The 16,832-nt window shown below is 29.8% G+C and overlaps 1 protein-coding gene across 1 annotated transcript in view; it reads left to right on the forward strand.

The window, feature by feature from the left end:
* MS3_00007847 (uncharacterized protein) overlaps window positions 1–16,832 on the forward strand; it is a gene marked incomplete at its 5' end in the record, with an annotated part of 89,776 nt that overhangs the window by 16,265 nt on the left and 56,679 nt on the right. The window contains 3 exons of the mRNA XM_051216192.1: window positions 4,186–4,595; window positions 6,603–6,770; window positions 8,900–9,079. The remainder of the gene's footprint in view (window positions 1–4,185; window positions 4,596–6,602; window positions 6,771–8,899; window positions 9,080–16,832) is intronic.

Consider the following 16,832-nt stretch of genomic DNA (forward strand, 5'->3'; position numbering starts at 1 on the left):
GGAAACGTCAACAACACTGAACTTGTTTGTTTCCATACATTTCTACTTATGTACATACATGTTCACCTCAAAGATATTATTCTTTACTTTAAAAGTCGTTAGGTAGTAGCTTCAATTTTTACGAATACTAAGGTATAAATGGCATTTATAATAAAAATATTATACTATTTCATATTGAAATGCAAAAGAATCAGTCGTATTATTTTCACAAACTAATGAAGAAAATAATAAACGACGTAATGTTATAGCAAGACAAGTACATGAAGTTTGTTAATTATGATACATTGGGTTCGAAATATGTAAAATATGGGATACTCCAATTGTAAAACTGAATCTAATGTAATTAGATAGACTATCAACACATAAGCAGTGATACTTCAACAACGACAACCAAGAAAAAAATTAGAAAGGAGAAAATAATAACTTCTATAAGACATTTTTGATGCATTGACTAGATCGAAACAAGCAAAAATATCAGTGAATTTCGTAATTTTTATTACAAAACACCCCAAAGGATCGGTGTCTATTAGGTAACATTGATACATTACAATAATAATAGCATCCCAAAAAGCCACCATAAAAATGTTTAAAATTTAACAAGTCTTATTACTAATCTAGACTATTTCTTTAACAAGTCCTCTTATCTCAACAGTGTGTCCAACTGTAGCTGGTCAGCTTTAAGTATCAATTAACGCGATGATTTTTTTTGGTTTTAATAATAGATTTCGATCCACAAATAAAAATTATCTCACATTCAGACTTGATTTAGGTTTGTGTACTTTAAACAAAAGTTAGTAAAATCTATGCTCAGAGATCTCATATATAGGAATCCCTTTCAAACGTAAAGTGATAGATAATGAATTAGATGTTCGATGTTGGGATGAGCTTTCTATCAGAGTTCAACTAAACTGTTTTGAAAGAATGTCGCAACACAAATTAATTAATGACAGATACTGTTAACGTAATTACAGATATCTATAGATAATTTTGAAACAAAGAGCCGATTTGTAGTAACTAGTGTTGAGTAAAGAGACAGTTAGATAACATTTAAACTAAGTTTTTTTCAGCGAACTTTACGTGATTAAAAAACAATTTGCTTCAGTGAGTGGTAGATTTATCTGACTTTTGATGTTTTACACCACTACTGGCTGGAAATATACAAATCAATTATCAAATAAAGGCTCCAACTACTTATCTAGATTCTGTAAATGAAATTTTAATAGATTATTGTATCATTTGTATACAAGTACACTGGTTAGATTAATCTGAAAACGTGCTTTAGAACGACATATGGGATTATCCAAAGCCATAAGGGATATTAACTATTAACAGAATGTCATATGAAACAGGATGGAACAAAGTGCTTATTTGTTAACGTTTACATTTATTGTTTATACCATAGGTTACTGTGTCATAATATGAAACTCGTCAGATACTATAAATTTTCAAACTTTTTTGGAAGATGAATAAAGAAAAAAACCGAAGCGAAACTTAGATAACTGCATTGTTCATAAATGAGAATTTTTGGCTTTAACTTTAAATATATAAATAGGAACATAACAACCAGAAGTGTATGACTAATTATAAAACGTCTTGGAACCTAGCACTTATCTACAACTAACATCTTTCAGGGTTACATAAATAAAACTATTAATAAACTGATAGATTACAAATAAAGCTTATTATTATACGTATCATTACCAAGGTTTACCAAGCTTATCATTCACCACGTTACCTCATTCACAAGATCAGTAAACAGTATGAAGTCATTTTTCATGAAATATTACCCTTCTATTTTAACTGCGTTTGACAAGCAATGTAAACCAATGGCTTAATAAGATAAGAAAAATCTTAGTATTCAAGATCATGAGTCGATTGAAGCTATACCCCCATGGAAGACCTGAAAGCATTACACGGCCATTTCGTCCTATTGTGGAACTCGTCAGCAGTGTGCACCCACGATCCCACCTCGCAAGATTCCAACCCAGGACCTAACAGTCTTGCGCGCGAGCACTTAACCATTAGACCACTAAATCGTCATTCGACGGTATTAATGTCTAACTTTAACCAATCCACGAAAGTGAGCGACACATCCATCATTGACATCAGTGAGTTACTATTTCCTAACGGACCCAAGTGAACTCCACTGGTTACTGCTTCTTTCCACATCACACCTTCTGATTAGAAAAATTGTCAAAATTCTAACAGAAATATTAAATATTCAAGACTACTGAAATTAAACCACTATCCTGTTAATAATATGAAATGTACTTTAATCGCCCCTAATTACTCCTTCAAAATATTTTAAACAGTAACGAGAATGCACTGATTTTCTTTTGTTTTCCTAAAGTTATTCTTTACATAACTTGTTCTGAAGACTCATAGATTTATGACTCGAACGATTGAGAAAAACTATGTGTACGTATATATATATATATGCTTATGCAAGTAAAATTAATAAACTGAAGATAGAGTACATAAGCTTTTCACTTTACGATGTTCACCAAACAAAAACATACTCATCTGTTTTTCACTTTATCCAGTATCGGTATTCTGAAAATAGAATAATCCAAATTATTTTAATTCTATTTTAAATGTGAGAATACAGTAAATAAAACAACAAAGTAGCTGGGTTGTTTTCGTTTGTTTCTAATCTTCTGAAAAAAATTGATTTGTTGATCCAAATGAATCAATTTATTGTTATAGGAATAACTTTGATGACTCTACGAAATACTCAATTTTGTTATTCAGGTACATTAGGATAAAAAGTCTATTCAACATAGACTCAAACAATGTCAAGAATGAAAGTAACACGAGTAAACAAACAAACAGTAATTAGAATATAGCCTGAAGTGATAAAAATATACTTTAAGAAAAAAGATTAAGATGAAAATTGAATTTTTCAAGAAACAACAGCATTTAGATCTTTATTTTGTTTTTTATAATCTTTAAAAGACTGGAGTGTTTTGTTCTTATACATTTTTGGTTGATTATGGTGATTATAAATATAATGAACTAAATGATGATAAATTCACTTGGTATTGTTTGCTTGAATCTTCTGATTGATGTTTAGGATTGTATTTGATCAGTCTCTTATTGGTATATGTGCATACTGTGCGTATTGCCTCGATATTGACTTAAGTTACCAGCCAATAAGAGACCAGTCAATTACACTCCCAAACTTCAATGGGAATCCATCTTTGCTTATAATAAATGGTGATAATTTTATATTTTTTTAATTTGATTGACTCCAGTTCACTTCATACAATGAATTGGTTGTTGAATGTCTAGTAATGCTAACCTTTAATGCCAGTAGTTTATAGTAAAAATAATGTTTTCTTTAGATACACAAAGTTCAATAACGTTAGTTTTTTTTTCGTTCAGTTATCTATCTGATGTCATCATGGAATTATTTTAGGCGTTAATCATAGACCGTTTTGAATAAACTAATATGTATCATCACGACCTATTAGTATAAACTTGTTAACTTGTAACTTGTGATATAATCTCAACTTCTACCATAAATTAACTGATGAACATTCATGAACTTCGTGTTTGAATTATTGAAAATGTTTGAGTCACAAGTATCAAGTTAATAAAACCTATCTATGCAATTACGTAGAAAGGTTGCCCTGAGAACTAATAGTGTAAAATTAAATAATATATATAAATATCAATCCAGTAGCTCATTCAGAAATTTCATTAAATTAGTTTATACGTTATACATTGAGTGATTTAGAATTTTATTTTTCATTTTGTTTTAAAACACGATTTTCACTAAAAATACCGTTGATAAAGCACTGCTTACAGAGACATTTTACATTTAATATAGTTTGCACGAGAGGAAAATAGTTTTTTCTGTTTTAATAGGCATTAAGCACACAAAATAATGTGAAATCTCAGGGAAATTCAACTGAAAACTCTTTGACATCAAGTGTTCCGTTGTATATTTCATATGTACACATTATTCTTATCATTATGTTCACAACTTATGTCTTTTTAAAGGTCAGGTTCCAAGGAAACAAATAGTGATAGTGTACCGTTACAAAATTAACTATAGTGTGTGTGTTTAGTAATAGATCATAAACTTCCTATCAGCTTCATTCGAATGATTTTATTATTTATTAAATATATACATTTATCTAATAACGATTTATTCAACTTTATTTATTCTGATCTACACAGATTGAAATATTACTGGCAATGAAAATCACTTACTTAATCATAAAGAACTACGAGTAAACATTTCAATCGTTTTTATTCATCAGCATATAAAACCACCTCAATAAAAGTCAATAGTAGAATGAAACAAAGTGAACTCATATTAAACAGTGAAAATTTTGAGCTCATATTTCCGATTCAATTAAAAATACTCAAACAAAAATATAAGATATATAAATCAAATATCAAATATAATGAAAACAATCATAATGCATGTTAATGAATTATGATACAAGATCGTATGAAAAAATTTCAAACAAGCAATTTTATGAGAAACCATTTAGATTGCATGAAAAATGTTAAAGAATCAGGATTGATGCATTCTTCAGTTATTAGCAATAATGATATTGGACTTGAACCATATACAGATATGAGTAAGTTATAAGTTTAGTGTACTTGATGAATTATATTGTTTTGAGATAACAGAATGATTATTGTTGCCAATTGTTCTACATCATGTTTTTTAATTGAGATTAAAGTTTCTAAATTTCAAAGGGTCGAGTTGTAGAGTTATGATTTCATACACTATCTTCTCTGTTTGAGTAGAAAATCTCCGGCTTATAGATTTTTAATTTTGATAATACAAATAAAGGGCTAAAGTATGCCAAATTTTAATATTCTTATATAAAGACGTCTGTACTTGCTAATAATATCAAGTATTTTGACGAAAGCACAAATACTCTTTTGAGAATTTCTAATACAAAGAAGGATTGATTTAAGATATCCCCTTTCTTATCATCATTATTGATTTTAAACTGAAAATTGTATTAAATGACGTTCATACCACAAGAAATACCTTCCAGTCATGTTAACAGATGTGGAAACTCTGCTATTTATTTATCGATTTTAACGAAGACAGTATATCACTTATATATGTATATTCCTATGTATAGATTTTCAATAACAGAAAATTTTGTTCTGTATAAAAAGAAACCAGTAATTTTTTTTATTAATTCTCTCTCACCTTAATTCTACTGTAAAGTAGTCTACAGAACTAATTAAATAACTGAGAGATAGAAATAGAAAGAGTTAAGTAGATAAATCTCCAACAACAATCTACTTAAAGATTATAAACTTCAAGGGAATTAAATAAAACCAAAAAAAGGTAAACAAAATAAGTGAATTTAACAACAGCAAAAAAAACCCAACTGTTTCGAACAGAAGGTATAATCGCGAAAAGAACGGTCACTCATATTATTATCAAGTTAATCGATAAATCCTATAAATTCATTTACTGTTTTTGTTGCTTGTTGCTAAGATAAAGAAAAAAAACATAACAAGTACAGTAATACATCCGGCTCAAGAGTTAAAATTCACTTGTACACAGCCATAAAAATTATGATATTATACTGTAAAACATATAAATGTGGAAATTATTTTAGAAAAATGTATTGATTTATAATTGACAGTATTTAGAAACAGATATGGTGATAATAGATTGATGATTTCTTTGTAAAATGATCAGAGCTTTAGATAGTATATATAGTAACAAGCGTTGTGAAGTTAACACACAGTGACGTTTACAGAAAATCCTGATGCCAATACCATGGATTTTACATAAGTTACTTATTTGTGCCATATATTAGTTGATTACTAAATGATTAGCAGTTTATTTCAATATTAGTTTGTTGAATGCACTCGTTTACAAGGCCTGTTTTCAGTCTTGACGAATATGATCTTCTATGTAGTGGTATGACCCTCATCAACCAGTGTCTTAGTCCAGTACGTTTCAACTGAGCAATTCGGGTCTCAACCGACTTCCTGTGAAATTAAAATATGTACAATGATTGTTCACTGGATAGTAATCCTTTTCTTCTCATAAACTTCCTAAAACCGATTAGATTTTGTCAGTTACTGTCTTCATTACCATATATTTAGTAAACATTTTCATTTATTCTATCCAAATACGTTGTTACATGCCTTATTACTGTTAGTTTCCTTTTACATTCATAAAAGACAAAATACATGTATCTAATGTCTTTTATGCGACCTTCGTTTACTAGAAAGCATTACTTTTCTAAGTGTATAGTCAGTCATTCAGTTCATTTAACAATATTTACGTAAATTTACATGGTAAGTTAGTTAAGAAGCCATACTATATTATATACATAATAATAAATTAGTGGGATCAAGTGAATGGTTTTAAACATATTAAATTGCAAATTCATTTGGTATTGTTTGCTTGTATCTTCAGACAGTAAACACCAAATGTGGAATGAAGGTACATCCAGCTGAAGAGTCCCGAATAGGACGAAACACACGTCCTGAATTCCACTGCTAGTCACCATCTATCTTTGCATATTAAATTTTACCAGAAAACTATTAATTATCACACATACATACACATGATTTGTTTTTTTATTTATTTATTTCTATAACAGGTGCTTATAACATTCCCATAGAAAGTAACTCACCAAATGTAGAAAATCATGCTGCAAACACAATTCGTGTATTAGCAGATATGTTCACTTGTAGACAGTCAAATTTTCCTATGACGGTTGGGATTTTCACTCAACAAAACAATAAAGAATATCTTTCACAACTAGCAAGTAAGTTGTTCCTTTTCGATTTGACTAGAAATATGAAGAAAGCAAAAACTATGTAAATAACAGTTGTTCAGTAATTTTTGTGTTATTCAATTAGTTCTACACGTTTTGTGGTTCAGTATTTAAATGAAATACACAAAACCAATGAATTATTTACTCATTCTTTTCAAAAGTATACTGATATGTCATTCTATTCTCTGGTATAAATTCATCGTCCAAAATGTGAAGTTCAAAATGAATCTGTTAAATTTGAAAATATACAGAGATATAGTGTAGTGAACAAGAACATCAGTGAAGACAATCGAATGTATTTGATATGAAATTACAGAGCATCTTAATAAAATCTCAGAACCATGTAGTAAATAGTTAATTTGCAAAATATCAATCCATCGTCTCAAATTTCATTGTTCATGCATTTTCATACCAATTGCGTCCCGTTCCCGTTCTTTCCTTCCCGACCTTCTACTGCAATACACTCTATGCCTGATCACCGTTATATACTACTTGTGTGGATGTAAGTAACCCACACCACAATAGTACTTGATCCTTTAATATTTTATAAATATCATTACAATTTAGGACTTTGATTTTCTTTAAAATCTGATTAAATTGCCTGAATTTACATTACAATTATCATTTCAGTTTTTTTCAGCACAATGGATGTGTTTTAAGTATGATTTTATAGATTCTTGTTGACATTGTATACTAACATTCGCAACAATATAACTTTCTCAGTAATATTATACTTATTCTGTATAGTGTATTCGCAAAGTATGATGCTAATACGTTATCTGTTACGATATAATATAGGTGATTCATCGTGTTCTTATTACAGGTTATTTAAAATTTCACTGATAGATTGTTTCTTCTAATTAAGTTTATCTAGTTTCAGTACACTTAAAAATTAATGATAACCTACCATCGCATTGAGATATGACGATAATAATAATCTAGTAATCAATGTAAGAATAACCTGCATAGATTATTCCTAAATATTGTCTGATCTGTAAACAGTGACATCTGTTTTATTCTAAATGTTTATTGAGTAAAAAATGAGCTGAATGTTTATTGAACCACATTCACAGTACAGTTACATTTCACTTCATCTTATGATTCTTTAAATCTGCTTAATATGGTTTCAAAATATAATCTTACAAAAGTAAATTCATGACAAGTTAACTTCATGCAATGACTGAGAAATCTTAGTAAACTGTTCTTCATTCAGTGATCTACCTGTTGTCTAGCACTGAGTTACATGTCGTCGGTCCTACATGATTGTGCTGATAATCAGAAAAATAAGACAGTACAAGAATCATTTGGTTTTTTTTCAGATATTCTTTACTTACTTCTTTACTTTTTTACAATCTTTTTGAGCAAAAAACTATTGATTACAATTTAAAATATTTAAACATGTTATTAACTACCGGAAGTGCAGTTTATAATACATTGTCACCATTGCGTAATACACCGTAACAAAACTTTCCATAGCTGAGAACACCAAATTAGACATATGGTACATATATACATGCATCGATTCAAATATTTACGAAATAGTTGATTTAAGTGAAGCGCAAAATGATATCTTTTTGCTCATAAATTAATCATTGATTTGTTTGCCATTAATTAAAGTGGATTCAAGCTAAACAGATGATACTTACATACAAAAATATTTTTATTTTTACACATTGTTTCATACACGATGAAAGTTGGAATTTATTCTTAACAAGATTTTATCTACATATCTAGCAATATAAAATGTGCCAAATTTAAGCAGAAATTCATATAGAGTACAATAAATGTCCTCTTTAGGACCTGTCAGCTGGAGGCACCTGAATCCCAGAGTAGATGATCACTCCAGAACTAGTACCCAATAACGTTCGCTTCAAACGCCATCGCGTTACCTACTTAGCTACTGAGTCTTGATAGCTACTTGCTCGTGCAATGAGGTTAATTTTAAATTTACTTAGAGTTGTTTGCTTGTTTGTTATTTAGGACTGCAACTGATCCGTCTATTCATGGCATATAAGCATTCTGTATGTATTGGATTATAGCAAGAAAGCAATATTTTTCATTCAACTTCATAGGTTTAGTACAATCCTAACCATGAATATTGTATACTTTTTGTAAAACAGGTGAACTACACAACCTTAATCGTCTTGAAAATCCAATACCTTTGAAATTTAGCAAATTGCTATTTGTATTCCCTTTAATGATCAGTGCAATTTTAGGATATTTTGTTGGAATGCTCACGAATTGGCAGATTGGCTTATCTATTGGGCATATTGGTATGTTCATACAAATTACTTTTCTAGGTAAGTTCTTTCGTATAAATAACATTTTATTCTAATTTAGTAATAATTCAATTATGATTAGTTTAATTTCGTGGAAGCTTTGTACAATTTCATTTAATTTTACAAAGAAAAAATTATATCAATAGTTGAGATGAATCAATTAAAATTAAACCACCATGGAAAACCTAGAAGCACTGCACAACCATTTCGTCTTATTGTGGCAATTCTCAGCGGTGCGCAGCCCACCTCACGAGATTCAAACCCAGGTCTTATTAAATATCATCTTATCTTGCCAATAAAATTTCAGGCTGTCAAAATGAGTTCGTCTTGATGAAAATGATACTTTATTTGATATCTTTATAAGTTTAATTTAAATGACTTTTATAAAGCCAAATGGATTGTCCTTTATGAAAAATATAACCAAAGATTTACTGAAACACTTTGATCAACATCTTTCAAATATTAAAAAAACAAAAGAATTATAAGATTTATACTGATTATCGAAATCTATTCAATTTTCTATCATGTAGGTACAATTTTAAGTTATGTAGAAAATATATTAATCATGGAAAGATATTTTTGTGCGTAAATTGTTTTGTCTTAGATAATTAAGTTTCCATGTTTTCTTCTTTAACTGTCAGACTTATTAATAAGTAGCCTATAGTTCACTTATTTATTGAATATGATTTTATATCTTATTTTAATAATGAGGGTTTTTTGAAAACGACACAAAAATTTCTTAATTAAGATTATGAACCGATGGATGATAGATCACCATTAAAAACCTGGAAGCACTGGACGGCCATTTCGTTCCATTGTGGGACTCCTCAGTAATGTGCATCTACGATCCCACTCGTGGGATTCGAACCCAGAGCCTTTAGTCTCGCGCGCGGATGCTTAACCTACTGAACCACTGAGCCGGCATCCAATGGTGTTGATGTCTAACCTCAAACAGTCTGCGAAGTTGTGCGACCATTTTCCATCGTACTGAGGTGGACACCTGTTTCTACCCGACACGGATTAGCTCCACTGGTCACGGCTTCTCACCAGAACTCCGAGAATTTTCGCACGAAGCTAGTCACTAGTGAGCACATGGTGATTATCCGTCCAATGCTTCCATGTTTTCAATGGTGGTGTAACATCAATCGGTTCATGATCTCAATCAAAATCTTAACAATCGCCACAACCCCTAAACTGATAAAAAATTTCTGTCAAACCTAATCAATATAATATGAATCTTTGCCAAATCTCATTAAGATTTTTCATTCTTAATTTGGTGATACTCATAACTATAAATAGCAGGTCAGATAAAAAGGACTATCTTCAAACTCTTGCTTATCAAAATATTAATAGAGTAATTGTTCTGACGTATACTATATAAAAAAGGGTAAAAATAAAAGACGATTCATAACCAACTTCCTATCTTATTTTATATTTCAATCAAAAAAAAATAAATAAATAACTTCACCTATGTTTAACAATTGGAGGGTTGTATGTAACTCTTCATAAAACTAACCATAATGAAACTTGGAAAAATTAAGGATCTAGAAGAAACTGAAATAAAAATATTTTCCCTTTTTTTCAACATACTAATGATGAGTGACAAATACTCTTAAATGTTCTCTTTATATGTTTTAAAAAATAAATAAAACGGAAGAAAAAAGATAGAAGAGAGTAATGAAATTTAGTTGTTTAATGACAAACACATAAGTGATCTAAAAATCTTGATACAAGTTTACTGTTTACAAAAATTTAAAAAAAAAAATAAAAGAAACAACAGCAAACAAACAACTACTACTAGGTTTACAATGATTTCCGTTTTAAATATGCTATTGTCAATAGTGGTTTTTTTTTATTCTTCAGTTGATCGATAAATTTTCAGTGGTACTCACTATAGTGAAATTATTAATTCTAATCAGTATATGGGGTTGTGGAGATTGTTAAGTTTTTGATTGAGATCATGAACCGATTGATGTTAGGCCACCATTGAAATTCTAATTCAAAACAATGATGATTTTAATGTTTACATTAGTAGTTGTTATAACAGTATTGATTATGAGTAGTTGTTATGTAGTAACAAACTGTCAAGTAGTAAGTTAGCTAGTTTATAGAGAGATCCCTAGGGTAGATATGAGATGCACTCAGCAATAAAGGCTTCCTTTCTGTTTATTTTTTTAAAAGTAACTTGTTTCATATTTTATTGAAAAAAGTTTTTTTTTTGTATTTTTATAAATACATAACTTTTCTTGTTAAAACAAGAATTTTTATTAATTAGTTAAGATCTTTTCTGTATAAGCGGTTTAATTGATGTTTGGTGTTGCAACAGTTATTATAATAAAGTTCAATCTTAGTGATTATATAATGTAGGATGAATGATATAAAAAGAAATAATTAAGAAAGTACTTACTTCAAACTTTATCAGAGTATATAAATAATAGGTCTGTCTAACTGTGTTAGTCATTCAATCTCATATTTGATTTGTTCCCCTTTAATACATTTTACTAGATCAGTTTCTTAATCATTTTGTAAACTTGTCATTTGGATCGATATGTCATCAAACGTTGTACATGAAATGTATGTGAGAATATTGTAATTTATGTATGTACCTTTAAGGATAAATTTTAAAAGTGATCAGATGTAAGTAGCGTGAATTTGAAACAAGACAAATCAATGTGGGGGCTGTTAAAGTAATGTATTTGCGGTCACATACTTAGTACAGTGAATAGGTACATAAATGCTATTGTAGTCAGTCGCATATATATGGAGCATGCACATTGATGAAAGACTGCAGTCAATTAAACGAATGTACACAATAACCAAAGGCATCAAGATGACGCATGTAGTTTTCATATGTATTCCTTAATTCAGTGACATTTATTATTCTTTGATGTGTAGTAATAACTTGTAAATGCTATGATCAAGTTGTGCAATATGGAGCTCAACGATATACGAAAGTGTTATTCAGAGATAGTCTATTTTTTATGTTATTAGGCGTCAAAGTTATAATTAAAATAACCGATAGTGTCATTGAATAAGAAAAAGAGAATTCAGCGAAGAAAATTTTCTTTTCTACGAAATCATTCACTTAAGCTATAGACATACATTTTCCATATAACTATATATACGAGTGTACAGCTTAATTAAATGATTTTGTCAGAGTTATAATTTGACTGCTTAAGGAAACTGAAAATATAAAGTTTCTTTTGATGTTTTGGTTTGGAGATATCTACCTGGTGTTACATTTCAAACCATTATGATTATGGTTTGAATTATTCTGTTACTGATGTTCATGAATGAATTTCTATCAACCATCAACCATATACCAACAAATAGCATTTAAAACTAAGTCTTTAAATAAACCTTAGGATAATTCATACTAATAACAAGATGAAGATCGTTCTTGTTAGATAAAAGTTGACTATTTGGACTCTGTAGCCTGGTAGATAACCCGATGTTTGTTTGAACAGAAAGCCACTGAGTTCAAGCTTCAGTGTGAATATCAACACTGGGATGCATACACATTCAACTGAGAAATCTCAAATAGGACGAAAAGTACTTCTTGAATTTCTACGCTAGCTAAACTTCACTAATTCAGTGTATGGTTTTGTATTGTTTCACGTTTTAATATTCTATTTTCTATATACCTTATGGAAGATAGTGTTAATGGGTGAGTAACTTACTGTTACAATCTTTTGATTCATTGTTAATAAACTAATGCACACTAAAATGTGAACAAACAAACAAAATAATTTTGTAAGGATGAACAAAAGCATCTCATTTTTTATTGTATGGATAGATCTTATGACTTTAATGAATTTATGGTAGCATATAAATATGCAACTATGTAATATGAATGACGTAATATCTAATATTCATTATAGATAACAATTCAAAATATAATTTAAAGTACTCTTCAGGTTAACGATCTACAACAAAAGATACTTATTTCAACAATTTAGTAAAACAAAGAGAGAAGTTCCATTAGTTCATTCACTTTTCACAATCTCTTTTAACACTTATAAAATATATTGCATACTAAAAAAGATTTTTAGAAAGAGCTGAATGAAATGAGGGAACAGTCATAAGCATTTAATTGACTAACTGATTATTAATTCAATGAACTATTGTGTCGTATACTTTCAATAGTTAATTATTTATACTTTAATTGATAGTTTCTTTAACTACACAAATACAAAATATTACAGATTTGTTTAACCCTAATTATTTTTTTAAATAAGTTTCAAATTAGTAAACATTTTAGCTATTAATATTGTCAGATTGTCATTATTTCAAATATAATTAACTGGATACATAATATCTCATCCAAAATCCAATAAAGTATAATTTAAGACATAAGAATGCTTTAATTTTTCATCTCATTGAGTTCAAATTCCTTAAGTGGGATCATGGATGCATACTGCTGAGTAATACCATACTAGAACGAAACGGCCATTTTGTACTTCCAAGTTTCCCAAGATAGTCTAGCTTTAATTGACTCATGAATTCAACTATTAAGTAAATACTTCTTTCAATAGTTGTGATCATGAGTCACTTGAAGTTACACTACCGTGGAAAACCAGGAAGCACTGGATAGCTGTTTCGTCCCATTACGGGAATCATCAGCAATGCACCTCCACGATCCCGCCTCGCGAGTGCGAACGCTTAACCTCTAAACCACTTAGCCGATATCTAATGATGTTAATATCTAGCTTCAACTATTCCATGAAATTGAGCGACACATCCACCATTACCTTCAGTAAGTTTCTATATCACAACAGACCCAGTTGAACTCCATTGGTTTCTTTATTTTTTTATTTTATATTTTCTTATAAAATATAATAATCATAAACATATATTGTCTATAAATTTTAATGAATGAAATTGATTAAAGTCTTTATTTCACAACACCTCTTATTTCGTATATTGTGCATCTACTATCATTATATATTTGAATAGGGGAAACAATTTTTTTTGCGGATTAATAATGCAACTTAAGATGATAATAGAAAAAAAATTTTTTTGTTACATGGCTTGTTATCTAATACATTTTTTAAATTTTTTTTGTATTTTTATTAAACTGTTTAATAGAATTTCTTATTCTACAAAAATGGTCATTTCTCTTTATGATAAAATTTTATAAATAAGCAACGTAATAATTCTCAATTATTTTTAAAAAAATATTAACTGTCTGGATCTATTTTACTATGCTAATTGAGTTCGTTTTGTTGGAAATAATCAAAGTAAATAATTTTTTCAATAGTTGAGATCATGAGTCAGCTGAAACTAGATCACTATGAAAAACCTGAAAGAAATGGGCGGCCGTTTTGTCCCAGCATGAGACTCCTTAGCAGTGCACATGTTAATATATAACTCTAACTAATCCACGAAATTGAGCGACATATTCACCATTGTCATCAGGGAGTTACTATCTCACAACAGACCCGGTTGAACTTCACTAGTCACTAGTTCTCACTAGAACTCCAGGATATACTTCTTGAAGTCAGTCACTAATGAGCAGATGCTGATTAGTATCAGAAGGAATTTTTATAAATTTAATTTTTATGAGTTAAAAGTTCTCTTGTATAAGGTTTCTCCATAAAAATTTTTTTTCACATTTTTTGGATTAAATGCAGCTTCTTATCATATTATTCAATGGAAGATAATAGCTTTTTCTAAGTAATAACAATGTCGATAGTTTGTAATATAAGGTTGGTTTATGATAAAGATGGTAGTCATAGTCAAAATATTCAATAAATTAAAATTATTCTTACTTGAAATGAAACTCTGAAAGACAGCTACAGAAGCTGAAGATCATATGTTTACTTAATATTACCTGATTGAAAAATCCTATAATTCTTTTAATTTCATCAAGCCGAAATTGAGACAATACCAATAAACCTATATCCACAGAACAAATAATTTTAAACAAAGTACACAATTTATTCTTTAGAAATAATGTACACAAGGTATTGACATAAATTGCTTACTCTAGTTGTTTCTCTATCTATACTTGAATATCCAAGAGTTAAAAAATGTGATATACTTGAATTAGTCTAGACAAAGTCATCCTAGGCACCTCTATTCCAAGATCAATTTCTAAACATGAATTCAATAGATAAGAATCATAAAACGGATACATTTTTTATTTTTTATTTTAAAGGTTTTAAATTTCTATGTTGTTATCTTTTGAAAATGAACAATCGTTTTTCTTGTCAAAATGGAAAGTCTAATGAATACTACTATGTAATCCGCATTCCAAAGTTGATCAAGCTATTGTTGGTAGTAGCTAGCAATGTAATCCAGGAAACAAGTTTCTTTTGACTCGAGATTTGTCAAATAAATTTACCTGTATCTAAACTTAAATGTGCCTATCGATAACATCTTTAATGTTCTCAAGTTTACAATAGAGGAATCAGCGAATGGAATTTTATTTCTAGATATCTTAACCAGAAGAACAAACACAGTACAGTTGGAAAACTATTATATAAGAAACAAGCAAAGTATATAAAATTTTAAATTATAACTGCAATAAGTCAGCAATCTTTTGATTTCAGATTGCTGAAGTTTGTCAGAAAGAAATCCTTATTTAGATTTCTTGCTAGTCGAAAGAGCAATAAACGAGTTTTTGGAAGGCAAAATCTCATCAGAAGATATACCTATGTTTTACAGGTCTTTTATAAAAATGTCCACTCTTAAAATTCCTATGAGGCTGTCCGGCTATTTAACACACATTCTCAAAACTGTTTAAGAAGACCAAAGGTTGGGTCTTCCTATCATCTGGATAAAATCTTCCTCGAAATTACAACAGGGATTTTGAAGTCAGTGGAGTCATTGTCGTTTCTAAGCAAGCACAGTCACTTTATTCCATTTTATACGAGCTAAACGACAGCAGATGGGAAAGATAAATGACAGTTACTTCCGTGAAATAATTTCTATCAACTGTGAGAGGGCGAACTTATCAGTGAAGGGAGGAAAATCGAACCTGTATTAGTTATAAATAGAAGCCTTTCAGTTGATAATCAGTGAAATAATAGGACCACGTACTTCCTTTTGCATTATTTATTCACAGTTAGGAATGAAAATGTTGTTTTTGCATTTTTCATTTTTACACAAATCCATATTGACATATCACATGAGAAAATCATAAATACTTTGTATCTAACAATATTGGGTTATGAACATTGTTGAGATGATAAATCGACCAATTTTAGACCACCAACATGAGCTAGGAATTATTTTAGTGTGATTTACTCCTAGTATGGGACTCTACAGGTTCGTGGATCCACGATCTTCTACACAATATTGGAAACCAAGAAGGGGGTTTCTCAAGGCTCTAGTGAGATACAGTGACCACTGGAGTTCAGCCGTGTTGGGTATGGGGCAGTAACCCACCGAAGACAATGAAAGATAGTCACGTGACATCGTGAATTGGTTGAAGTTATGCATTAACACCGTTGGATGCCTGCTCAGTTCTCAAGAGTTTAAACGTTTGCGCAAGACCGAAGGTCCTGGTTTCGAGTATTGCACATGGAACTATGGTTACACAGTGCTGAACAATCCAGCACCATGACGAAATCGCCAACCAGTGCTTCCAGATTTTCAATGGTGGTCTCATACTAGTCGGTTCATAATCTCAAAAAATACTTTGTATCTGTTGTAAATTATTGGTTATTCTTCATTCTACTAAGCACGAACTGACTTCAATGAAAAGATAATTAGTTTTAGAAAACAAGCGAGAAGTACTGATCTATATGAAATTCATTAGCTTTATAGA

Source organism: Schistosoma haematobium, chromosome 4 (assembly GCF_000699445.3).
Source record: "Schistosoma haematobium chromosome 4, whole genome shotgun sequence".
Lineage (NCBI taxonomy): Eukaryota > Metazoa > Platyhelminthes > Trematoda > Strigeidida > Schistosomatidae > Schistosoma > Schistosoma haematobium.